The sequence below is a fragment of the Pristis pectinata genome, chromosome 11, assembly GCF_009764475.1.
Source record: "Pristis pectinata isolate sPriPec2 chromosome 11, sPriPec2.1.pri, whole genome shotgun sequence".
NCBI lineage: Eukaryota > Metazoa > Chordata > Chondrichthyes > Rhinopristiformes > Pristidae > Pristis > Pristis pectinata.
Genome location: NC_067415.1, coordinates 63,387,876 through 63,407,060, shown reverse-complemented (window position 1 = coordinate 63,407,060; position 19,185 = coordinate 63,387,876). Strand labels below are relative to the sequence as shown.

General features: G+C 45.0%; 1 protein-coding gene across 7 annotated transcripts in view; it reads left to right on the top strand.

The window, feature by feature from the left end:
- Nucleotides 1–19,185, top strand: part of gpr180 (G protein-coupled receptor 180) — a 98,332-nt gene that overhangs the window by 843 nt on the left and 78,304 nt on the right. The gene's annotated exons all lie outside the window — the stretch shown is intronic.

The following is a 19,185-nucleotide window of genomic DNA, read 5'->3' as shown; positions in this document are numbered from 1 at the left end:
TTGGGTTAGTGTGCAATATTAAAGCACAGATGATGGGGGGGGGGGGGGGGGGGGGGGGGGGCGGGGGAGTGGTTAATATACTGGCATGGACTGAGAATTGTTTGACTGGTAGGGAACAGGAATAGAAATGAATGTTTTTCTGGATGACAGGCAATGACGAAAGAGGGGTGCTGTAGGGATCAGTGCTAGGGTCCCAGCTATTAACAATACACATCAATGATTTAGTTAAAGGATCTAAATATAACATTTCCAAGTTTGCAAATGATGCAAAGCTGTGAGAAGGAGGAGAGGGGAGCAGCGGAAGGAGAATTTAAGCTGTGAGGTGGGTGCAAAGAGGGTCTAAAGTGATATACACAAGATGGGTAGGTGGGTAAATGAATGGCAGATGCAGTTTAAAATAGATAAAAGTGATGTTATCCACATTGCTGCTAAAAACAACAAGACATATCTGAATGGTGTTTGGGGGACAAGGAAGATGCAAAGAGACATAAGTGCTTTTGCTACCAGTCACTGAAAGCAAGTGTTCAAGTTGAGCAAGCTGTTAGGAAGGCAAGTGGTATGTTGGCCTTCTTTGCAAGAGGATTTAATTATAGGAACAAGGATGTCTTTCTGTTGTGAGATCCAATTTGGAGTTTTGTGTGTGGTTTTGGTTTCCGTGTCTTTGGGAGGATTTTCTTGCCATGGAGTTGGTGCAACGAAGGTTTACCAGACTGATTCCAGATGGCAAGACTGATGTGTGAAGGGAAATTAGGTTGATCCATATTCACAGGAGTTTTGAAGAATGAGAGGAAAATCTCATAAAAATCTGAAGTATCTAACAGTACCAGATATGGGGATGGCTGCTGGAGAGTTCAAAACTAGGAGTCACAGCCTCGAGATATGGGGCATGCCATTTTGAACTGAGATCAGGTGAAAGTTCTTCTTCCGGAGAATTCTCCATCACAGAAGGCAGTGAAGGCCAAGTCATTAAATATATTGAGGAAATAGAGACATTTCTTAATGTCAAAAAGATCAAGGCATATGGGGGAAAATGGGAACGGGCTATTGAACTGGATCAGAAGACAAACTGCTGGAAAAACTCAGCAGGTCAAGCAGCATCTGTGGACGCAAAGGAACGGTCGATATTTTCAGTCAAAACTCTGCATCAGGACTGAGAGTTTAGAGGGAAGTTGTCTAGTATAAAGAGGTGAGAGGGAGGGGTGAGACAGGGACTGGTGGGTGACAGGTGGAACCCAGCAAGTTTGGGGATGATAGGCAGATGGAGCCAGGTGATGGAGAAGTCTTGAGACACAAGCTGGTAGGTGATAGGTGGAAACAGATAAAGGAAGAATGATGGGCAGATGGGGAGAGGAAAGGAAAGTTGGGTCAAGGGAGAAGAAAAGCACATTAGATAGGCATGTGGGTGATGGGCAGGTTGAACAAGGTGGGGAAAGGTAATGAATCTAGGTAATGTGGGGGGGGGGGATTGAGAAGGTGAACAAAGGGGGAGAGGCAACCTGTAGACCAGTAAGAGTGGGAAAGTAACAAAGGGATTGTGGGTTATCTGAAGTGGATGATCAGCCATGATTTTGTTGGATGGTGGAATAGGCCCAAAGGTCCAGATGTCTTACTTGTGCTCCTATTTTCTGTGTTTTTATTCGCTTTCCCCTCCCTCAACCAAACCACCATCTGGATAATCCCACTATCTGGATTCCCCACAACCCTTAACTGTACCATCTGGACACCCCACTAACTTCGTCATCCTTTTTCTGGTTCCCCCCGCCCTCCATTCCCATCCACCCACTGTAATCTTTTACCCACCTTGCTAATCAACTATCTTTCCACATCTTCCTTCTCTAAAAACGTAAATCAAAAACTGTTTGCGCTATCCAAGGATTTGTGACACTGAGGGCAATAAATTTGCTTCATTTCCTTCTTGAGTGGGTGACCCCTTGTACTTAAACAGTAGCCTCTAACTCTAGATTCTCCCATAAGAGTAATCTTACTCTCCACATCCACCTGACAAGACTTGTCAAGATCTTATGTTTCAGTCAAGTCCTCTCTCACTCTTCTAATTTCCAGAAGATACAACCCTAGCCAGTTCCACATTTTCTCATGAGACAATCCACCCATTCCAGGTATTAGTCTAGTAAACCTCTGAATTACTTTCAATCCATTAACGTCCTTCCTTAAATAAGGAAATTCATACTGCACGTAGTACTCTAGATGTGATCTCATCAGGGCTCTATGTTACTAAAGCATAATCTCCCTATGTTTGTATTCAATTCCCTGTGCAATAGCATTGTGTTAGCTTTCTGTACTTGGTGTACCTGCATACCAGCCTTTTGGTGAATCATGGGACATCCAGATCCCTCTGCATCTTTGAACTCTGCAATCACTCAGCATATAGATAACGTGCTTTTTACTTTCTCTGCCAAAGTGGATGATTTCACATTTTTCTCCATCATACTTCATTTGCCAGATCTTTGTCCAGTCACTAAACTTGTGTACAGCCCTTTGTAGCATCCTTATTTCTCCTTCACAACTTAACTTCCTAATTATCTTTGTGTTATCAGCAAGATTAGCATATCTTCAGTACCTCCAATCAAGTGGATGTGAATTGTAATAAGTTGAAGCTCCAGCACCAATCCCTTTGGCAAACCAATCGCTACATCTCTATATCATGAGCTTTTATTTTCCGTAGTCTTTGCTGTGGCACCTAATCGAATGCCTTCTGGTTTCCCTTTGTCTACGGTCTCACGTGTTATTTCTTTAAAGGACTCCAATAAATTAGTCAAACTTGATTTCCATTTCACAGAACCATCCTGAATTTGCCTGGTTTCCTTGATTTTTTTTCTAAATATTTTGTTATAATGTCTTTAATACTAGTTGTAATATTTCCCCCTGATGTTAAGCTGTGTGGTGTGTAGTTTCCTGCTTTCCGTCTCCCTTTTTGAATAAAGAGTTACCTTTGATATTTTAGAACCTTTGATAGTTTCTGTTTCTCAGCTCTGGGGTTTACAGCTTTGTATATTACAAGTATTGGCGAAGAACTAGAAGCAATCATTCTAAGTCAGTGTCATCTCATTTCTGATCTTTCTACTCTTAGAAACAATTTCTTCTAATTTACACTTCTAGGGCAATCAAAAACTACTTTTGTCCGATCTTCATGAAAGAGGATACAAGTAACTTCCCAGAAATGCTAGGGAACCAAGAGTCCAAAGTAAAGGAGAACGTAAAGTAAATTACTATATTTAACAAAAATAGTGTTAAAAAAATTAATGAGATTGAAATCCTCAGGGTCTGATAATCTGCATCCCACAGTACTTAAAGAGGTAACTGTGAAAATAGTGGATGCATTGGTTGCACCTTTCAAAATTCTGTCAGTTATGGCTCCTGCAGATTGGAGGATGGCAGCTATAATTTCAGAACTTGAAAAAGGGGGCAGAGAGAAAACAGTTAACCTAAATGCACCTGACCTCCGTGTTATAGCCGTTCAGGTAACAGAAATTCGTCCGTGCAGAATTCACAAATCACTGCCCAAAAATTTGAGATACTGTAGCGAGGTGCTATGCACTGAGCTAAGAATGAAACACGCAGTCGGAGGTCTGAACTCGAAACCGATTTATTTTTCAACTACCCACGCTAACTTTTAAACCCGAAACAGATCCCGCCCTCTCCGGGCGGAAGTGACGCCCACGGTACGTCACCGAACTCTTCCTGCGCGCGGGCTTTCTCTCCTCTCTGTCAAAGAAGAAGGCCCGGCGCCATTTTGCTGCAGGGCCTTCATGCCGACGCGCGCTCCGTTCTTGGAGCCGGTTCGTTTGCTTTGGGGGTAGGTGGCTACGTGATCACCTTCCCCCCCCCCCCACAGAACCAGCAATACCCCTCCCAAAGTCCACAGTTTGGGATAGTCGCTGCTTGGGCGGTCTGCCTCTGCACCATGGAGCCTGAGCCTCGACAGTCTGCAACGTCCACATGGGCCAGTTTGAGCCAGTCTACCATGAAAACCTCCTCTTTCCCCCCAGTGTCCAGAACGTATGTGGACCCGTTGTTCCTCAGCACTTTGAATAGTCCCTCATATGGCCGCTGTAGGGGTGTCCGCTGCACATCCCTTCGAACAAAAACAAACTTACAGTTGTGCAGGTCCTTGGGTACGCAGGTCGGGGTTTGTCCATGTGGTGAAGTCGGTACGGGGGCCAGGTTGCCAAGCTTCTCGCGTAGCCTGTCCAGGACTGCTGCTGGTTCTTCTTCCTGCCCCCTTGGGGCTGGTATGAACTCTCCTGGGATGACCAGGGGTGCGCCGTACACCAGTTCGGCCGATGAGGTGTGCAGATCCTCTTTGGGTGCTGTGCGGATTCCCAGCAGGACTCAGGGGAGCTCGTCCACCCAGTTAGGCCCTTTCAGGCGGGCCATGTGAGTCAACTTCAAGTGGCGGTGGAAGCGTTCCACCAACCCGTTCGACTGTGGATGGTAGGCGGTTGTGTGGTGCAAACGTGCTCCCAACAGGTTGGCCACGGCCGACCACAAGCTGGAGGTGAACTGGGCGCCTCTGTCGGAGGTAATGTGGGCCGGTACCCCGAAGCGTGCTACCCAGGTTGCGATCAGCGCTCGGGCGCAGGAATCGGTGGTGGTGTCAGTGAGTGGGGCCACCTCTGGCCATCTTGTGAATCGGTCGACCATAGTTAGGAGGTACCTTGCTCCTCTCAACACAGGCAGGGGCTCCACGACATCCACATGAATGTGGTCGAACTTCCGGTGGGTGGGCTTGAACTGCTGCGGCGGTGCTTTGGTGTGCCACTGCACCTTGGCTGTTTGGCACTGCACGCATGTTTTGGCCCACTTGCTGACCTGTTTGCGGGGCCCGTGTCACACGAACCTGCTGGAGACCATCCGGACGGTTGTCCTGATGGATGGGTGTGCCAAACCATGTATGGAGTTGAAAACCTGCTGCCGCTAGGCTGCTGGGACGATGGGGCGAGGTTGGCCGGTAGCTATGTTGCATAGGAGGATCCTCCCACCTGGGCCTACTAGGAACTCTTGCAGCTGCAAACCCGAGACTGCAGTTCCGTAGCTGGGCAACTCGTCTGTCTGCTGTGCCTCCACTAGCGCTGCGTAGTCCACTCCCTGGGACAGGGTCTGGATAGCTGGCCTGGAGAGTGCGTCCGCCATGACATTGTCCTTTCCCGAGACATGCTGGATGTCCGTCGTGTACTCGGAGGTGTGGGACAGATGTCGCTGCTGATGGGCCAACCAGGGATTGGACGCCTTTGTGAACGCGAAGGTCAATGGTTTGTGGTCCGTGAATGCGGTGAACGGCTTGCCCTCTAAAAAGTACGTGAAATGCCGGATTGCCAGGTAAAGTGCTGACAGCTCCCGGTCGAAAGCACTATAGTTGAGTTCAGGTTGCCGCAGGTGCCTGCTGAAGAACACTAGGGGTTGCCAGTGCCTCTCGATGGATTGTTCCAGCACCCCACCGACTGCTGTGTTGGGCGCGTCCACTGTGAGGGTGGTTGGAGCGTCCATTCTGGGGTGCACCAGCATCACGGCATTTGCCAAGGCTTCTTTGGCTTTAACGAAAGCGGCCGTGGCCTCTTCGTCCCAAGTGATGTCCTTGCCTTTACCCAACATCAGGGTGAACAAAGGGTGCATGACTTGCGCTGCCGAGGGGAGGAAATGGTGGTAGAAGTTGACCATACCAACGAATTCCTGCAAGCCTTTGACTGTGTTGGGGCGGGCGAAGTGGCGGACCGCGTCTACCTTGGTGGGCAGGAGAGTTGCCCCGTCTTTGGTAATTCTGTGGCCCAGGAAGTCGATGGTGTCGAGCCCGAACTGGCACTTGGCTGGGTTGATGGTGAGGCCAAAGTCACTGAAGCGGGAGTAGAGCAGGTGGAGATGGGACAGGTGTTCCTGGCGATTGCGGCTGGCTATGAGGATGTCGTCTAAATAGATGAACACGAAGTCTAGGTCACGCCCGACAGCTTCCATCAGCCACTGGAACGTCTGTGCGGCATTCTTCAGGCCGAAAGGCATCCGGAGGAACTCGAACAGGCCGAATGGGGTGATGAGCGCTGTCTTGGGGATGTCTTCGGGGTGTACCGGGATTTGATGGTATCCCCGGACGAGGTCCACCTTGGAAAAGATGCTCGCCCTGTGCAGGTTTGCTGCAAAGTCCTGTATGTGGGGTACGGGGTAGTGGTCTGGGGTTGTGGCCTCGTTCAACCGACGGTAGTCGCTGCACGGTCTCCAGCCCCCAGCTGCTTTGGGCACCATGTGCAGTGGGGAAGCCCATGGGCTGTCGGACCTCCGTACAATCTCCAATTCCTCCATCCGCTTGAACTCCTCCTTCACCAGGCGGAGCTTGTCCGGAGGAAGCCGTTGTGCGCGGGCGTGGAGAGGTGGTCCCTTGGTCGGGATGTGGTGCTGTACTCTGTGTCTGGGTATGGCTGCCGTGAACTGCAGTGCCAGAACCGATGGGAAATCCACCAGGATTCTGGTGAATTCGTTGTCCGATAGCGTGACGGAGTCCAGGTTTGGGGCCGGCAACTTGGCTTTGCCCAAGGAGAACATTTGAAAAGCCTTGGCATGTACCAGTCTTTTCCCGCGTAAGTCAACCAGTAGGCTGTGGGCCCGCAAGAAGTCCGCCCCTAGGAGTGACTGGGCCACAGCGGCTAGTGTGAAGTCCCACGTGAACTGGCTGGCACCGAACTGCAGCTGCACTGTGCGGGTGCTGTAAGTTTGTATTGTGCTGCCATTCATGGCCCTGAGGGTGGACCCTGGCTCCCTGTTGCAGGTGTCATGTCCCGTCGGGGGTAAAACGCTGATTTCTGCTCCAGTGTCGACCAAGAAGTGGCGTCCCGATTGTTTGTCCCAGACGAACAAAAGGCTGTCTTGGTGGCCAGCCGCCGTAGCCATCAGTGGCGCTGGCCTCGGCGTTTCCTGGGAGCTCACAGGGCGGGCTACACTGGCGGGCTTCTGCACCCCACCGCTGGTGGTAGAAACACCACTGAACGTTGGCTCCCTCACTCCTACCTCTAGGTTGCACGCGCTCTGTTGCCGGGCCTGGTCTGGTCTGCTGTTGGGCACGTGTCCTGTTGATCTGTGCGACGGACACCTCGCTTTCCCTCTTGGCCTTCCATAGCACGTCTGCCTGGGCCGCCACCCTCCGGGGATCACTGAAATCCGCATCAGCGAGTAGCAGATGTATGTCATCGGGCAGCTGTTCTAGAAACGCCTGCTCGAACGTGAGGCAGGGCTTGTGTCCGTCAGCCAGGGCCAGCATTTCGTTCATTAGCGTGGACGGTGGCCTGTCCCCCAAGCCGTCCAGGTGCAGCAAGCAGGCGCCGCGCTTCCGCCGTGAGAGGCCGAAGGTCCTTATGAGCAGCGCTTTGAATGCTACGTACTTGCCTTCCTTCGGGGGCGACTGAATGAAGTCCGCGACCTGGGCGGCCGTCTCCTGGTCTAGGGAGCTCACCATATAATAGTAGCGCGTGGAGTCGGAAGATATCTGTCGAATCTGGAACTGGGCCTCTGCTTGATCAAACCACAGTTGGGGCCGCAGCGTCCAGAAAGTTGGCAGTTTAAGTGAAACTACGTGAACAGCTGAATCCCGTTTGGACCGTCGGGTCACCAATGTAGTGAGGTGCTATGCACTGAGCTAAGAATGAAACACGCAGTCGGAGGTCTGAACTCGAGACTGATTTATTTTTCAACTACCCGTGCTAGCTTTTAAACCCAATACAGACCCCGCCCTCTCCGGGTGGAACTGATGCACACGGTACGTCACCGAACTCTTCCCGCGCGTCGGCTTTCTCTCCTCTCTGTCAAAGAAGAAGGCCCAGCGCCATTTTGTTTATGGCCTTCCTGCCGACACATGCTCCGTTCTCAGAGCCGGTTCGTTTGCTTCGGAGGTAGGTCGCTACAATACAGAATTAAAATTTGCTTTCATGAAATTTATGTTGGAAAAGATAAATAATATTTCTTAGAACCATAGAATCATAGAACACTACAGCACAGAAAACAGGCCATTCGGCCCTTCTAGTCTGTGCTGAAACCTTATTCCGCTAGTCCCATTGACCTGCACCCTGTCCATAACCCTCCAGACCTCTCCCACCTATGTATCTATCCAATTTATTCTTAAAGCTTAAGAGTGAGCCTGCATTTACTATGTCAGATGGCAGCTCTTTGACCACTGAGAAAAGGTAATTGAGGAGGACTGTGGCATTGACTTTCCCTTTGGTAGACAGTTGGGATACCACTTTGTAGTTACTATAATCTGACTTTTTTTGAGGTGCCCTGGAATATTCTCCTTTCCATATGTGGGCGATGATACTATGGATTGTGATTGTGATTCTTCACTGCTGAGTTTTAGCATTTTAGTAAGGTTACTATCTTTTTCTAAATCATTTATTTTGGGCTGAGCTGTGTTATCTGTTTGTGACTTCTTGCTGGTCAGTTGTGATGGTAAGGCTATCCTGGATAGGCTGCTGTATGATGGAGTCTGGTTCTCTCATGTCAAGAACAGTGTCATGGTTGAGCAGATCTTGCAAGTGTTCTTCCAGTGTGGGTTGACATCCTTTCTGTCCCTGATGAGTTCATCCCTAATTCCTGGCTCATAGTGGGATGGGGCCTTGGGTTTTGGTGCTATAGGTAGCTTTTGCAATGCTGAAGAAACCACACTTATCATAACTGTCAGTAAGCTGCTGAGTCTTCTGCACTTTCTCATTCCACCTTTAGGTCTCAAGGTTTCTGCTGAATCTCTGGCTTCAGATTCTTTAGAGCTGTTTCTTTTCCTTGGAAAGGTAGAGCTTCCAATCTAGGAACACCTAACATCTGTGGTTATTCCAGGTCATTCCCATCAAATCAGTCTTGTATCTTCTTGTTAGAGAAGCCAACAGTCTCTTCATTAGATTTTGATTACTAATTTAATTAGTTCGGCACAACATTGTGGGCAGAAGGGCCTGTTCCTGTGCTGTACTGTTCTATGTTCTATTAGTGCTAATAGTGACTGATTTCAGGGCAGCCTATGAGCTTTGGGCATTCTGCAACTCCTGTAGGTGTGGAATACTTGGGTTGTTTGCGAGGTGCTCTCTGACAAGCTCATTCTCAGTCTGTAAGGACAACATTCGTTGGTTTATCCCTTGTTCTTCAACCTGGCCACCTCCTGTCCATTGAGTCTCACTCAGAATGGAGATGTCAATGTCAAAGTATCTGAGTTCTCACTATATCAGGACCCTCATGGACCATCCCAACAGTAATAGACCTGAGTATGTCTCCACTATGACACAATTATACTACACCAGGAGTATTGTGTGCAATTTTGGTCTCCTTACCTAAGAAGGGATTCGTGAAGTGCAACAAACCTTCACCAGGCCTAGTCCTGGGATGCTAAAACTGCTGTATGAAGAGAGATTGAATCAACTGTGCTTATGTTCACTGGAGTTTAGAAGAATGAGAAGAGATCATACCAAAAAATATAAAAATCCTATTAGGGCTAGGCAGTTATGGGTACTGGGAGGTTATTTCCCCTGACTGGAAAGTCTCAAAATGGAGGTCTAGAACCAGGAGTCACAATCTCAGCATACAGGATAGGACATAGATGGTGAGATGAAGTGAAATTTCTTCACTCAGAACATGGTGAACCTGTGAAATACTCTACCGTGGAAAGCTGTGGAACCCAAGTTTAAGGAGAAAGTTTTCTAAACACGAGGGAATGAGAGATGTGGGGAGAGGGTGGGAATATGACACTGACAAGAAGATCAGCCATGATCCTATTGAATGGCAGAGCATGCTCAAAGGGTTGAATAATCTACTACTCCTATTTGCTATTTCTATAACAGTTTAGGATTTTGAACACTTATAAAGTTTCATATTTTTGTTTGCTTATGGGGAAAAAATTGGGTCCCCCAATGACTTAGCATTACCTTACTCAAAGTTTGTAGTCTGCAAAGCCTTAGCTTCCTTTCGGAAGTGATGTACCTACAGTATTACAGCTGAGGCTGACTGTCATTTTTTTCATAGATTTAGCACTTTTCCGTAGTATTCCTTCATTATTAATGCCCAAGTTCACCATTTTTTTTTAAAAATAGCCTTTTGAATGTTGTGTTGATGTTTTAAAAAAAGTGTATGTACACCCAGATTCCTGCATTATTTTGCAACATTTCAAATATTTATATCATTTAGTTCATATTATTTTATTCTATCTACCAATGTATCTTTTCACACCTTGTAGACACAAGAGACTGTAGAGGCAGTCCAGATAAGGGCTCTCGACCTGAGATGTCAACTATTCATTTCCCTCCACTGACTCATTGACTCCAGCAGTTTGTTTTTTGCTTTTTTAACACTGTGTTAAGTTTTTCCATGCGTCTTCCCAGTTCAGCTTTCCCTCTATGTTCCTGAAGTCTTGCTACCTTACTTATTGTTTATAAATTTCACATCTCCTGCAGGATTTGAACTTACGATTAGTATGCCCAAATAGCAGTTTTTAATATTAAAAAAAAAGGTCTTCATACTGACCACTGAGAAATATCCCTGTGGTCTGTAGAAGTAATTGTTCACTTACAGGTCCTCCCCAGGTTACAGCAGTGTTTTGTTCCTGAGAACTGTTCGTAACCTGGACAGTTCACAAGCCGGAAATGGGGTCGCGAACTGACTTCCCACATGGCAGAAGATGCAGCAGCCAGCATATTCATCTGGCTGGTATCCCAAACACTCATGCTTGTGTGTATAGGTTGTACATAAGTCAGGCATTCATAAGCTGGGAAGAACCAATACTGGCTGCTTTCTTAACTAATTCTATATTCAGATCAACTTATTGGTAATGCAGAAGTTAAGTTACAAGCTGAGTACCCAAAGAGGCCTGGACTAATAAATAAGTTAAAATCCCTTCATTGCAGCTGTGGAATTTCAATCCAGTTACCAATCTGAAATTTAAAAAATAGTTGCCATTAGCAATGATGAGCCTTGCAAGTCTGATCCATCAGAGCTGGCAGCACAATGGAGGGGGAAGTAGCCCTGGGAGTCCTCAGCATTGACTCCAGATTGCATGGAGTTTTGTGACTTTTGAACAAACCTAGCAAGGAAACCTCCTGATTTCCACATACCATTATCCTTCAGTTGATGAATCACTGACCCTCCATGTTAAGCAACACTTGGAAAAAGCACTGACAGAAGCAAAAGCACAGAATGTACTCTGGTGGGGACTTCAATGTCCAGTACGAAGACTGGCTTGGTAACACCACAACTGACTGAACTGGCCAATCCCTGAAGGACATAGGTGCTTAATTGGGTCTGCATTAGGCAATGTGTGAACTAATAAGTGTTAAATCTACTTGACCTTGTCCTGTGGCAGTTGTATTTGTCCCTGATATTACTGGTAGAAGTAACCAACCAGCCACCCATCCTATGGAGACCAGTCTGTTTACAGTTTGAGAACACCCTCCATTATATTGTGTGTCATCACAGTCAAGCATATCTGGCATTAATAAGATGATAAGGACCATCAGCAGCAGCAGAAATGTACATCGCCACAATCTGTGATCTTAAGCACCAGCATATTCAATATCTTGCCATTAACCTTGTGGGGAGAAAATGGGTTGGGATTGGATTAGTTTAAATGGGTGGTTGATGGCTGACATAGACTAGGAGGGCCAGGTGGCCTTTTTCTATGTTGTATCTCTTTATGACTCTGTGACTGTATTACAATCAAGCTGTTTCACTGAGGAGTGCAGAAGGGCATGGTAGGAGTAGAATGTGGCTTGCCTAAAAATGAGGTACCAACCAAGCTGCAACATGACAAAATGCATGCTTGCATAATGATAAAAGCAGTATTCAATTAATTAAGTGACTTTGTGATCAATGGACCAGACCAGGGCTCTATGGTTCTGTTGCATCTAATCATGAATAGTGGTGGTCAGCTGATCAGCTAACATGAGGAAGAGGCTACAAGAATATCCCCACTCCATTGTGATGAGGTACTGAATATGAATTGTAAAGATGAGGCTGCAATATTTGCAAACATCTTCAGCCAGAAGTGCCATGGAAGATCCTTCTTGAGTTCCTCCATCAATTTGCACTATCACAGTATCAGGCTTCAGCCAGTTAAGTCACTTAATGTAATATCAAGAAGCAGCTGAGAATGCTGAATACAGAGAGGCTGTGGGACCAGTCAATGTTTGACTCTTGTACTGAAATCTTGTACTCCAGACTTGCCTCTAACCAACCTGTTCCAGTTAAGTTACAACCTAGCATCTATCCATGTGGAAAATTAATTAAGTGTGGCTTGTTTACAAAAAGCACGGTGTGCAATCTGGCTAATTATTGCCCAATCATCTACTCTCAGTCAACAGCAGGAAGGTGTAATCAACAGTGCTACGAGGCAGTACTTACTCACCAATAACCTGCTTATTGGCACCCAGTTCAGTTTTCCAGGAACACTGCTCCCGGACTTCATCACAGACTTGGACCAAATATGGACCATAGAAATTAATTCTAAGGTGAGGGGTAATTGACCGGCCTTGACGCCACGTTGAATCAAAATGATGTCGGGGCGCTGTATCAAAGGGAAAACATTCTTGTGGTTGGGCTATTACCTAACACAAAAGGGTGGTTATGTTTGTTGGAAGTCAAACATCTCAGTCTGAGGACACCACTGAAGGAATTCCTTGGGGGTGTCCTAGGCCCAATCATCTTCAGCTGCTTCAAAGACCTAAGGTCAAAAAGGGGAACTTTAGCAGATAATTGTGCAACATTCGACTTTATTACTATAAGTCCTCAGCAAATGAAGTAGTTCATGCCTTTGTGCAACAAGACCTAGACAACATTCAGGCATGGACATGTCAGTAGCCTATGCCACAAAAATGCCAGGCAGTGACCATTTCTGACAAGAGATTGACTACCTCCCTTTGACATACATTCACATCATTATAATCAAGTCCCACATTATTAATGTACTGGGGTTTACCAATGATCAAAGACTAACCTGGATCAGCTATATAAATAGTGTGACTACAAGAACAGTTCAAAGGTTAGGTGTTCTGTGGAAAGAACTCACACCTTGTCACCCCATACCCTTTCCACTATCTGCAAAACACAAGTCAGGAGAGCATAGAATACTTTCCACTAGCCTGAATGAGTGCAGTTCCGTTGACATCATCAATGACAAAACAGCCTGCTTTATTGGCACCCTATATACCATCCTAAACCTTTATTCCCTCCACAACCTGTGTACTGTTGTGGATAATGGGGAGGGAAAAAAGTAATTAAAAACAAACAGATAAATAAACTTTAATCTCATAGGGCTTGAATCTCTAACCTAATATGTGCCTGCCACTAACTGGTAAGTTGCGGCAGCAATTCGCACCACTCAGCATTCTTTGAACTTGCCAAATTCCAAACTGAGTTTGTCAAGCAACCCCATAGTACTCTCCGTGTCAATACATAAAAAGCGCTGGAGGAACTCAGCAGGTCAGGCAGCAACTATGGAGGGAAATAAACAGTCGACATGACGCTGCCTGACCTGCTGAGTTCCTCCAGCACTTTTTGTGTTTTGCTCCAGATTTCAGCATCTGCAGAATTTTTTTGTGTTGCTGTTGACTCTCCGTGTCACTTGGTGTTTATCAGCATACAGAGGAGGTCAAATGACCAGCTTTCACGTGTACAGATGTTCTCACTTCCTTTGTTTCACAGTTGATTGACATAGAAATGCTTGGGGGTGATTATTGGCCATGTTTCTGATACAGCACCCTTTCAAGAGCTTCTGAAGCACTTTAGAGCCAATTAGGTTCTTTTGAATTTAAGTTCTCCTTGACCCTTAGATAAGCTTTCAGCATCACATATCCTCCCGTCACCAAGACCACCATCTTCTACCTCCATAACATCATCCATCTTGGACTCCACCTCACCCACTAAAACATGAAATAAGAGTAGGTTGTATGTATCCTTGACCCTGCTCTGCCATTCAGTATGATCATGATGAAACTTTGCATGAGCTCGACTTTGTTGTTTTATTCTCACTATCTATCCACGTGTCTTGAATATGATCAACAACTGAAGATAGAAATAGAACGTAGAACAGTTACAGCACAATTCAGGCCCTTCGGCCCACAAAGCTGTGCCGAACATGCCCCTACCCTAGAAATTACTAGGCTTACCCATAGCCCTCTATTTTACTGAGCTCCATATACCTATCTAACAGTCTCTTGAAAGACCCTATCGTATCAGCCTCCACCACCGTTTCTGGCAGCCCATTCCACGCACTCACCGCTCTCTGGGTAAAAAAATTACCCCTGACATCTCCTCTATATCTACTTCCCAGCACCTTAAACCTATGTCCTCTTGTGGCCACCAATTCAGCCCTGGGGAAAAGCATCTGACTATCTACCCGATCAATACCTCTCATCATCTTATACACCTCAGTCGGGTCCCCCCTCATCCTCCGTCTCTCCAAGGGGAAAAGGCCGAGTTCCCTCAACCTGCTTTCGTAAGGCATGCTCCGCATTCCAGGCAACATCCTTGTAAATCTCCTCTGCACCCTCTCTATGGCTTCCACATCTTTCCTGTAGTGAGGCGACCAGAACTGAGCACCATACTCCAAGTGGGGTCTGACCAGGGACCTATACAGCTGCAACAATACCTCACGGCTCCTAAATTCAATTCCCCTATTGATGAAGGACAACACACCATATGCCTTCTTAACCACAGAGTCAACCTGCGCAGCTGCTTTGAGCGTCCTATGGACTCTGACCCCAAGATCCCTCTGATCTTCCACACTGCCAAGAGTCCTACCATTAATACTATATTCCACCAACATATTCAAGTGTTCTTTATTCTTTACTTTGAGGAGAAACCAAGCCTGCTTGTCATTTATTCACCTTTCTGCTGAGTCAGTGGCCATCACAACACAAAAATTCTCACATTTTTCTGGCAACACAGCCTCACCTTCCCACTGGGATAAAAGACAAGTCTCTTATTGAAAGCATTCCTCTTCTCTTACTACTCACCATCATTCTTCATACTTGTGCTTGTGTTCCCTGTTCCTTCAAACACTATGATACTCATTCTCTCAAATCTAGCTCTTTGACCAAGTTTTTGATCACCTGCTTTCATCTTGTTTGGTTTGAAATGTGAAGTTTGTTTGCTAATTGTTTCTGTTGAGCTTCTTGAGATGATTTACCAAATGGAAGTTTTTATTGCTTGTCAAATCGGAATTCTAACCTATGTTATTTGATGCTTAGGCAATAAGAGGGAAATGTATTTCACTCTTTTTGGCATTGACATTCATCAAAACATTGATCTGGAATATGCATTTGTAATTGTAGCAAAGCAATTAGTTTTCACTTCTATTATTCTGTGAAATTCACTTATGGCATCAGCATATGCACAGTTAAATGCAAATATTGGAAAGTTGCTGCCACTCTTCCATGCCGTTTTAGTCTTCACAGATGCAATCAATATGGAATCATGTGAATTTCATTTTTGTACCCCATACTTGCTGTAAAGATCAATGGAAATAATTAAATGTTGAATAAGTGGGTTGAGATTTTGCTGGGGGATTTAAAGAACATGCCGAACAAAGATAGGGTGGATAATGAGAAATTTTTCCCCATAATGGAGATGTCTAAAATCAGAGGGCAGAGGTTTAAGGTGAGAGTAAGAAGCATCTGGATGAACACTTGAATCACCAAGGCACAGAAGGCTATTGACCAGGTGCTTGTAATTGGAATAGTATAGATGGGTGATAGACAGTTGGCATTGACATGGTGGAACAAAGGGCCAGTTTCTGTGCTATGTGACTCTAACACAGTTTTAAAGTATTTCCATAGCTTCTGATATTTAAAGTTGTTTCTCAATCCATATATATGCCCTGATTTCTATTTCACTTTCTGCAGAATGTTTAAAAGTTAAATAAAATTAGTGCTTTTTTCGCTATGGATATTACGTCTGAGAATTCTTCAGTCTGATTGGCTGTTCAGCATGCTTGATGTTATCATAAGACATAATAAGGCATCATTTTCACTGCCCAGCCCCTTTGGAAATATGAAACTGCTTCAGAATTAACATAATTGTGAGGCTACAGACATTTTTTCTATACTATTTTATTTTTGTTCAGTACCATGATAATGATGAGTTCTGGCATATGGTTCCACATGAAGAGAACCCTCTTCACCTTGCTTGGTGGTCTAAACTCAGACATTGAGAATTAATAGGATTTTTCATTGTTACCTGTTTCTGGGATTATCAGCTTCACTGGCAAGGCCAATATTTATTTCCTGTTCCTATTTCGTCGAAGGTGTTGATCAGCCACATTTGTGTACTGCTGCAGATCATCTAAAGAAGATTCTCTTGCAGCATTCCTGGACAGGAAATTCCACTAGTTGAACCCAACAGTGAAGAAATTGCAGTATGTTTGTAGAACAATGTGTGACTTGAAGAGAACTTGTAGGTGGTGGTGTTTCAAAGTGGCTGCTGCCCTTGTCTTTCTGGGATGTTGGAATGAATGGTTTGAGAGGTGCTGCTAAATGAAGCCTTGATAACTTGCAGCAGTACAGTATATACAGTGGCATGGAAAAGTTTGGTCACCCCTGGTCAAAATTTCTGTTACTGTGAATAGCTAAGCAGATGACCTGATTTCCAAAAGGCATAAAGTTAAAGATGACACATTTCTTTAATATTTTAAGCAAGATTACTTTTTTTATTTCCATCTTTTATAGTTTCAAAATAACAAAAAAGGAAGAGGGCCCGAAGCAAAAGTTTGGGCACCCTGCATGGTCAGTACTAAGTAACACCCCCTTTGGCAAGTATCACAGCTTGTAAATGCTTTCTGTAGCCAGCTAAGAGTCTTTCAATTCTTGTTTGAGGGATTTTCACCCATTCTTCCTTGTAAAAGGCTTCTAGTTCAGTGAGATTCTTGGGCCGTCTTGCATGCACTGCTCTTTTGTGGTCTATCCACAGATTTTTGATGATGTTTAGGTCAGGCGACTGTGAGGGCCATGGAAAAACCTTCAGCTTGTGCCTCAAGGTAGTCCATTGTGGATTTTGAGGTGTGTTTAGGATCGTTATCCTGTTGTAGAAGCCATCCTCTTTTCATCTTCAGCTTTTTTACAGACGGTGTGATGTTTGCTTCCAGAATTTGCTGGCAGAATTGAATTAATTCTTCCCTCTACCAGTGAAATGTTCCCCGTGCCACTGGCTGCAACAAAAGCCCAAAGCATGATCGATCCACCCCTGTGCTTAACAGTTGGAGAGGTGTTCTTTTCATGAAATTTTGCACCCTTTTTTCTCCAAACATACCTTTGCTCATTGCGGCCAAAAAGTTCTATTTTAACTTCATCAGTCCACAGGACTTGTTTCCAAAATGCATCAGGCTTGTTTAGATGTTCCTTTGCAAACTTCTGACGCTGAATTTTGTGGTGAGGATGCAGGAAAGTTTGGAGAAAAAAGGGTGCAGAATTTCATGAAAAGAACACCTCTCCAACTGTTAAGTAACAGAAATCTTGACCGGGGTGCCCAAACTTTTGCATGCCACTGTAAATGGCAGACTGCAGTCTGCAATCCATGGTGTCAGAGGAAGAATGATGAATGGGGTGCACTCTTGCTGACTGTTTCCTGTATCAAGTGATGTTGAACTGAACTCATCCAAGTAAGTGGAGAGTATTTGATCATATTTCCTGATGTGACACAGAGATAAGGGAAAGACTCTGAGGAATAGGGAGGTGAATTATGAGTTGCAGAATATCTGGCCTCTGACCTACTCTTGTTGGCTTGTCCAGTTATATTTTTGGTGGGGTGCCTGGCAATGATAAAGATAATGCAAATAACTGGTAGTTAGAATCTCTAGTTTCAGATGGTCATTACCTGGCACTTGTGTGGTGTGAAAGTTATGTGCATCAGTCCATCCTTGTATGTTGTCCAGATCTCACAAAACTCAGCCATGTTTGCTTTATTATCTAAAATGTTGTGAATGGAATTAAACATTTCGCATTCATCAGCAAATATCTTTATAGTGAAAAGACATTATTTATTCACTCCAGTTATTAGTATTTCTGATGCACATATTTTCATCTATTCCTATGCCATGATTTAATGTGGTCCTTGTATGTAGTCTTCCCCAAAATATCACTGGTAGCAAATTCCACACTTCCAACCCATTTTCTGAAAAAGTTGCTGAAATATTCCATGTTGGATTTGTCGGTAACTATCTTACATTGCGTGATTTCTTTTTTCAACTATATTCTTTTTCTGGACTTTTTTTCCTCCTTTTCTCTGATTGCTTGTTGGTAATTAGTCTGTTCCATCATTTGGACAGGTACAATGTAGAAACGAACATGGAGCATAAACCCCTTTGAATGTGAGCCCCTTCAAACAGTTCCAACATTTAATTAGATCATAACTGTACTGTATCTTAACTTCGTCCACACATCTTAGTTCTGTAACTTTTAATACTCTTACCTATAATCAGCTGTAAATTTTGCTTGGTACATGCTAAACATTTTTCCTTTTGTTAAACACGCATTCAAGATTGTTATTCTGCCACTCAGCCATACTCACTTCATGAGCAGCATAGAATTCAATCTGTGGGCTGTTTCATTAAAAGAACAAATATTGGCGTGTTAAATTGGGTTTACTTCTATGGGCACTTAATACAATACTGAGGATGGATGGGTGTGCTTAGACAATAGGAGCAGAAGTAGACCATTCGACCCTTCGAGTCTGCACCGCCATTTTGAGATCATGGCTGATCCTCAACAATCAATATCCTGTTCCTGTCTTGTCCCCATATCCCTTGATTCCCCTATCTATAAGAAACCTATCTAGCTCCTTCTTGAAAGTGCCCAGAGAATTGACCTCCGCTGCCCTCTGAGGCAGTGCATTCCACAAATTCACAACCCTCTGGGAGAATATTTTTTCAAAAAAAGTTGTCATCAATCACAGGGTACTGCTGAGGAAGAGAAAAGAGATTAATGACCAGCAGAACTAACATAGTATGCTTTGAAAAGTAAAATGTCAAAGATGATGGATCCTTGGATTCTCTGGCAGTGCCCAAGTAAGGTGACACTCTTGAAGCAACCCTGAAGCAGGCTTCAGTCTTCCAGTTTCAGTGTTTGAAGTTGATGCTACTCATGGTGTAGTTGCAAGTGACATCAAAACAGGTGTATCATACCATTTGAAGACACTGTGCATTCCCAGAGGCCTGTGTATCTATTG